This window comes from Oratosquilla oratoria, chromosome 9, assembly GCF_046742065.1.
Source record: "Oratosquilla oratoria isolate Oo_2021 chromosome 9, ASM4674206v1, whole genome shotgun sequence".
In the NCBI taxonomy this organism is placed as follows: domain Eukaryota; kingdom Metazoa; phylum Arthropoda; class Malacostraca; order Stomatopoda; family Squillidae; genus Oratosquilla; species Oratosquilla oratoria.
Genome location: NC_134785.1, coordinates 27,021,039 through 27,028,538, shown reverse-complemented (window position 1 = coordinate 27,028,538; position 7,500 = coordinate 27,021,039). Strand labels below are relative to the sequence as shown.

At 38.9% G+C, this 7,500-nt stretch overlaps 1 protein-coding gene across 4 annotated transcripts in view; it reads right to left on the bottom strand.

The window, feature by feature from the left end:
• The window catches only part of LOC143028277 (uncharacterized), a 1,448,808-nt gene that overhangs the window by 623,642 nt on the left and 817,666 nt on the right, over nt 1-7,500 (bottom strand). The window lies entirely within an intron of this gene.

The window sequence follows — 7,500 nt, the reverse complement described above, 5'->3', positions numbered from 1 at the left end:
AAATATATGTAAGCCCAGGACCCCAAAAGAACTGGATCTTTCAAACTTCAAGAAGAGCGTCTCTATACAATAACTTGAAGGCCTCCTCTTGTTTGACTCCTCTTCTCTTTTTTTTCCATCTTCCTCTTCTTCTTCTCCCCTTTCCCGTCATATTTACTTTTTCCTCTCTTCCCCACTTCTCTCTTTTTTTTTCTTTCCCCCTACTTCTCCCACCTTCTCTTGTTTGTTTAACCTTTTACTCTTTATCATACATTACCTCCTCTTCCTCTTTTCTTTTCTCCCCTTCACCTTTTCTTTTTTCCTTATTCATCACCACAACTCTCTTCTTCTTCCTCTTTTCTTTTGTTCCATACTTCTTTTGTCTAAGACCACCTTCTTCTCTTTTTCTCTTTCCTCCTCTTCTACCTTTAACACCGCTTCTCCCTCTTCTTTTCCGTCTATTTTTCTTCCTCCATTCCTTCTTCTTCTTCTTTTTCTCTCTCCTCCTGTTATTTTTCATTTGCTTCTTCACCTTTCTTTATACCGTCCTTCTCTTTACTCGTTATCTGCCTCCTCCTCCTCCTCCTCCCCTCCCCCTACTCTTAAGATTCCCCTCCTCCTCCTCCCCTTCCTCCTTTTATTTATTTATTTTTTAACTTCACTTCTTTGCATTCTTTCCTTTCCTCTTCTTTTTCTCCCTTTTTCATTAGCTCTCTTTTCTCTACAGAGAGATCCTGGATCTCCCTTTCTCTTCTACTCCACTTTCTCCTAATCTTCCTTTTTTCCTCTTCCACTCCTATTTCTCATCATTTATTTCTTCTCTAATGCAGTTCTTTCTCCTATTTCATCTTTCCCTACTTCTCCACTTTCTCATCTTCCTCAATTTTTATCTAAATCTAGGACAAGTCTTCCTCTATTTCTCCTCTTCTTTTCACCTTCTCTTGATTTTTTTATTATTATTTATTTTCTCCTCTTCGTATACCTTTTATTGTACATCTTTTCGTTCATTTTTCAATACCTCTCCACTTTTATCTCCTTACTCTCTTTCATCTCACTCTCTTCCTCCTCCTCCTCGTCTTCATCTCTTCCTCTTCCTTCCTCTCTGTCTCGTCATCCTTTCTTCTTCTTCTTGTCCTACTTCTTTAATCCCGCTTCCGTTTTTCTTTCCATTTTCTGTTTTCCTTCCGTTTTCTTTCTCTCATCTTTTTCTTTAAGTCCTTCCGGTGCATAACTCTGTTATCCTTTGGTCTTTCTAATCCCTTCTTTATCAAGTTATTCTCTTTCCTATTCCGTCCTCCCTCCTCTCTTCCTCTTCCTTGTGTCTTCAATTCTCGAAAGTGTTCAAAATGTATCGTTTTTGCAAAAATGATCGTTTTATGTGTTTCTCCAATACATTTGTTATATTGCATGGCAGTCTCTTTGCTTTTGCTCATGCTGTACCAGAAGATTTCAATCATTTTTTTTCCTCTCGTCTCCTCCTTCTATTTATCTTTCCCTCTTCACCCTCTTTATCAATACACCTCCTCTTTTCTTTTCTTCTTCATTCTCTTCTTCCTCCTCCTCCTCCTCTACCTCTTCCCCTTCCACTACCTCTCTCCTCCCTCCTCCCAGGAGTCAAAGACAGCCCCCGCCTCCTTGATAAGCAGAACAGCTGGGGAGTTTGGGAGAAGGGGGGAAGGGGGAAAGGGGGGAACAGGGGAGCAATTACCCCCCTCGATTCCCTCTTTTTTACTTTTAATTTGAATAGGAAGAAAATGGGAAGGCGGTGGCAAAATTAGAAAATGGTTGCGAGGAGAAAACGAGGAGAGTAAAGACCGGAGAGTATTATGTGATTTGTTAGCAATCACCAGCGATTCTGTCCTTTGGGGACAATAGGGCAGCGAAGTGGAGGTGTGGGACTTGGAGGAAGTCTAAGGAGTCTAAGGAGAGTAATGGAGGGAAGGGAGGAGTCAGACATAATGAATATTCTCTTTTTTTGAGCGGAGAATGAGATCCAATCATAACAGATTGATGCGTGACTCTGGTCCGTAAGGATGTCACGACAGTCCCTAAAACATCTTTTGCATAAAACATGCGATGAGAAAGAGAGAGACAGAGAAAGAATAAGAGAGAGAGAGAGAGAGAGAGAGAGAAACACACACACACACACACACACACACACACACACACAGAGAGAGAGAGAGAGAGAGAGAGAGAGAGAGAGAGACGGGGGGAAGATAGAAAGATTCTCTTTGTAATTTCCAAATTTCCTTTTCCTTTTCAAATATATCCATCACATCACCTCTTTCTTTTCACTCCTCCAGTGTAGGTAACCCCAGAATTTCCAATCTCCCCTCATATATCTTTTCTGTCAAACTATGGATCAACTGAGTCATTCGTCTTACTAAATCTTCACATTTCTTTTTCTAGGCGACCATACCGCTACTGCATACTCTAAGTTATTCTTATTAACATCTCATCATTTATGTCATAGAATGCCGCCTTCATATTCATCGACATTTTGTATGTCTCTTTCGTTCTTCTATTCGTGTTTGACCAACGCCTGATAATCCGTAATTAAGTCTCCCACATCTTTCTCCTTTACTTTTATTACAAGTTCATCTTTCATTATATCGTTCTGTGGTGGTCTCTTCTTGCTTTGTGTATGTGTGTGTGTGTGTGTGTGTGTGTGTGTGTGTGTGTGTGTGTGTGTGTGTGTGTGTGTGTGTGTGTGTGTGTGTGTGTGTGTGTGTGCGTGTGTCTGTGTGTATCTACGTGTGTGCGTGTGTGTGAGCGCGCAGGTGCACTTGTTTGTGCACTTACATACCTGATTACCAGCAACACAAACTCCCGTATCAAAGGGAAATGCATGAGCTCTTAATGGTATGTTAAATCAAACGACGAGCGAAAGCTTACGGAATGTAACTGAAACATTTCAGAACTACGTTCGAGTTGACGCCGCGCTGCCGGTCATGGACCTAGCTGCCTACGCAGTTGAATCCCGCCGGTTTCTGGAACGCACACGGAAGTCGACATGACGTCATTCCAGTAAATAGATTTTTTTTTATCTAAAGTGATACATGTAAGGATCATCGATAAATACTACCTCGCAGTACATAATATTCCTTCTATAAATTCTAAATGAAAATAATCATGTGGATCTAGATAAACAAAGATCTATAAATCGAGACCCAGAAAATAGATAAATGGCAACTCTTCTGGCCACTGGAAAAACATAAATATAATTCTTGTCAACACGGGAGATACATCGATGACGCATTTCAGATTTTTCATTTTTTTTTTTTTTATGCAACGCCAGATCATTTCGTTATTTCGTTCACCTGACGACACACATTCCCTTCTCCATTCTCAGGACCCGTATTCTGTGGTCAATAGTGAGTGGGTGGGTGGGAAGGTGGAGGGGGACCTTGAAGGATTGCATGGAGTAAATATACGAAGGGGAGTCATTGAGAACAGAAGATTCGTTCATTTCTGCGCATCTCCCCCAAGCCCCGCCCCCAAAATGTGGGCTCGAGCGAGTTGCTAGTTTCTCTATTTTGAGCACAATTTCTACAATTCGATTTAATCCTTAAAATTGTATAAGATGAATATGGTCGCATCCTTCGACATCTATCTTTAATACTAACGAACCTATTCAAGCGTCTCGATCACGATTCCAAGCATTATGGTATTTACAATAAAATTATATTGGTAAGTGACATTCATCTTTTTCTCTCTTTCATTGAGATTTTAGTCGATATCGGAAGAACGTATTCATAGGAAGACAACAATATTGTTCTATTTGTCTCTTGTTTCCCCAAACAAATATATATATATATATATATATATATATATATATATATATATATATATATATATATATATATATATATATATATATAGTATATATGATATATATGATACATATGATATATATATTATATATATATTATATGTATATATATTATATATATATATATATATATATATATATATATATATATATATACACACACATATAATAAGCAGTCACACCATCACATGTTATTATTGCTAGTATCTGAAAAAAGAATAAAATGAAAATAGAAATAAAAGAATGAATAAAACAACGTGAGAAATAAAATAAACAAACAAATAAATAATTAGAAAAATAAATGAAATACACATTTCATTACATGACGTCATGAAGCCAAAGGCACAAGTATAAGTTTAATTGTAGATTAATCTCGTTTTCACATTCATAATGAAAAAGACTTTCATATGATGATAAAAATTCTTAAGGCGTGTATTTATTAGTTCATTTTTGGTCAATCTATATCCCAATAGGTCCACACATTTACGTACCTAACTATATACCATATCTTAGCACCTCATCTAACATATACTAAACAATTATAAACATATATAAAAATTAAACCACTTTTTCCAATTCATTACTTTCTTTTGATGAAACTGAAATGATATTTATTTATGTTATTTTATGTGTCATCACCCTCTAATGGGTGAGGGATGGGGGTGAGGGAGTATGTGTAAGAAATAAATTGACACAGCCCGAAGGGATTTCTTCCCGTCTTCTCCCTTTCTGCATGAGGAGACGGAGATGGGGTGGGTCGCCGATTTAATGAAGCGGCCTTGCTGTGGATGTGCTGTGTCTTGCGACACTGCTTCTGATCCAGGGTAGTGGGCAAGATGCAGGGATGACCCGTCATCCAGGAGGTGCCAAGATAAGAGGGAGGGAAGCGGGTGGAGGGGAGTGGAGTATAGTATGTTGGGGATAAAATGGTTGGGAGTGGTTTTTATGTCCATGTCTTTTGGCTAACTCCCTTTTAAGGGGGAAAAAAGCCCTAAGAGACCTTTCCCCATGATAAGGTAATGGACATGGAACTGCCTAGTGTAGGCCTTATGGTCTCTTTCAGTTTTTTCATTCTTGTGTTCTTATAAGGGGACTTGTTGTCTCAGGACTCCCATCCCATACATTATCTAATTAATTTTTTCGGTAATCTGAATTTCAGATTGGAAATACTAATTCACTAATTTATTTCAGGAAATACTAATTTACTAATTTATTTCAGGAAGAACAACGAGATATCAAAATATTATCTGCATATTTATTGAAATAAAGTATATATTATACTTAAATCAACGAAAAAAGTATTACTGATTATATAAATAACGTTCTTATGATGTCACTATGTGTCAAAGAATGTAGATTTTTTTCTTTCTATAATAACTATAAAGGAGGTTAGAACTGTCTACTCTTAAAAATGAAACCTAGGAAAAGATCTAGATTGGAGCAACGACCATAAATAAAAATAAGTAAGTTAATAAATAAATAAATAAACAAATAAATTGATAAACAAGTAAACAAACAGATAGATGAATAGATACATAAGCGAATAAATATAGATATATAAAAGAATCTATATAATAACAAACAAATTAAAAGACTAATTGGCAACTCTTCCGAAAGACCTACTTAGAATGCCGTTTTGACCAAGCATTGCTCGACCTGATTTGACCCCGCAAGCTTTGGTCAACAACTCCCCTTGTATATATCAATGTCGTCCCTCCCGTATATTTTTCTGGCAAGCGGCTGTGATTATGCACTAACTTCACCTCCCCTCCCCTCTCCTCTCAACTCTCTTTCCCTCCAGCCCTCCTCATTACGTCCTCCTCCAACCTCTTCCCTCCTCCTCCACCTTCCTACCTCCTCCTCGTCCAACCTCTTACTTCCTCCTCCTCCTACCTCTTCCTCCTCCAACCTCCTACCTCCTCTTCCAACCTCTTACCTCCTTCTCCAACCTCTTACTTCCCACATCCTCCTCCTCCAAGCTTCTACCTCTTCCTCCTCAAACCTCCTATCTCTTCCTCCTCCCACCTCCTCCTCCTCCAACCTTCTACCTCTTCTTCCTCAAACCTCCTATCTCTTCCTCCTCCCACCTCCTCCTCCTCCAACCTTCTACCTCTTCCTCCTCAAACCTCCTATCTCTTCCTCCTCTCACCTCCTACATCCTCCTCTTCCACCAACCTCCTACCACCTCCTCGAACCTCCTATCTCTTCCTCTTCCAACCTCCTACCTCTTCCTCCTTCTCCAACCTCCAATCTCCTCCTGCAGGACAAAGGCAAAGACCTCCCTCTCCAACACCTTCTCCCTCATTCTCCCCCCCCCACCACTCGGCCTGTCCCCACCACACACACTTTGTTAAGGGAACCTAATATGCATATGAATGCAGCCTATGCCAGCAGACACATCCAAACACGTCCAAACACATCCAAACATTGGGTTCATTCTTCTATATTATTGAAGTTATTTTCTTCGTAATATATTTTTTATCATATTTTCTTATCTTTCGTTCGTTATTCTATTTACACAAACTGTTCTCTTTGCATCACTCTTTCCCTATCTTTATTCCTGATTCTCTCTTTTATCTCACTAATCTCCTTTCCTCTCTTTCTCTCTCTCTCTCTCTCTCATTCTTCTCTTTCTCTCTCTATCTCTCTTTCTCATTCTTCTCTCTCTCTTTATCCCTTTCATCCTTTCCTTATTTAAGTATCTCTTACTTCCTTCTTATTCACTTCCTTGACATTTCCCTGTCACTTCTGAATAAGAAGTCATTATGTTGCTTTTACCTCAAAGAATACATGTCAATTCACTGCTGGGACTCGAACCCGGGATTAAGAAGATCGAGACCAGCTTGCTTCCAATGACGACACTACCGATATATATATATATATATATATATATATATATATATATATATATATATATATGTATATATATAATATATATATATATATATATATATATATAAATATATGGAAATAGATATATATATATATGCGTATACAAATAGATATGCATCTGCATATGTATATATGCACATATACTGGAGGGGGAAACGTAAACACCAGACTCAAAGTGGGAGGTTTAATGCCCGACGTTTCAGTACTAGTCCTAGGACCGTCTTCAGGGGTATGATGAGGTACAGTGGTCAAAGAGTTTATTATATTGGCGTCACGTTTACCTGTTGTTTGTGATTTGGGGAATGTATAGGTCATCAAGAAGATGGCAGTAATGTTTGATCTAATCATGAGTTGACCGGCGCCAATATCTGACGACGTTCTGTGGTAGGTTTGTGGATCACGTGTAGTGCATGTGACATGTCGTATATGTGGATATAGGGTTAGTATATGGATACAGGGTTTTGGACCACTTGAGAGTCATAAGGATCTCATTACCCTCAAATCTGAGGTTTCTTCTGGCTGAATAAAATCACTTGATGACAGACAGGTCAATTATACACGTGAAAAATCCTTTGGTCTGCCATTAGCCAGCATCAGATATATAAAGAAATCAACTCCCGTGAGGAAATTTTGACGCAGCCCGAGGGGATTTCTCCCCGTCTTCTCCTTTTCTGCATGAGGGGACGGAGGAGGGGGGGGGTCGCCGATTTAATGAAGCGTCCTTGCTGTGGATGTGCTGTGTCTTGTGACACTGCTTCTGACCCAAGGCAGTGGACAAGATGCAGGGATGACCCGTC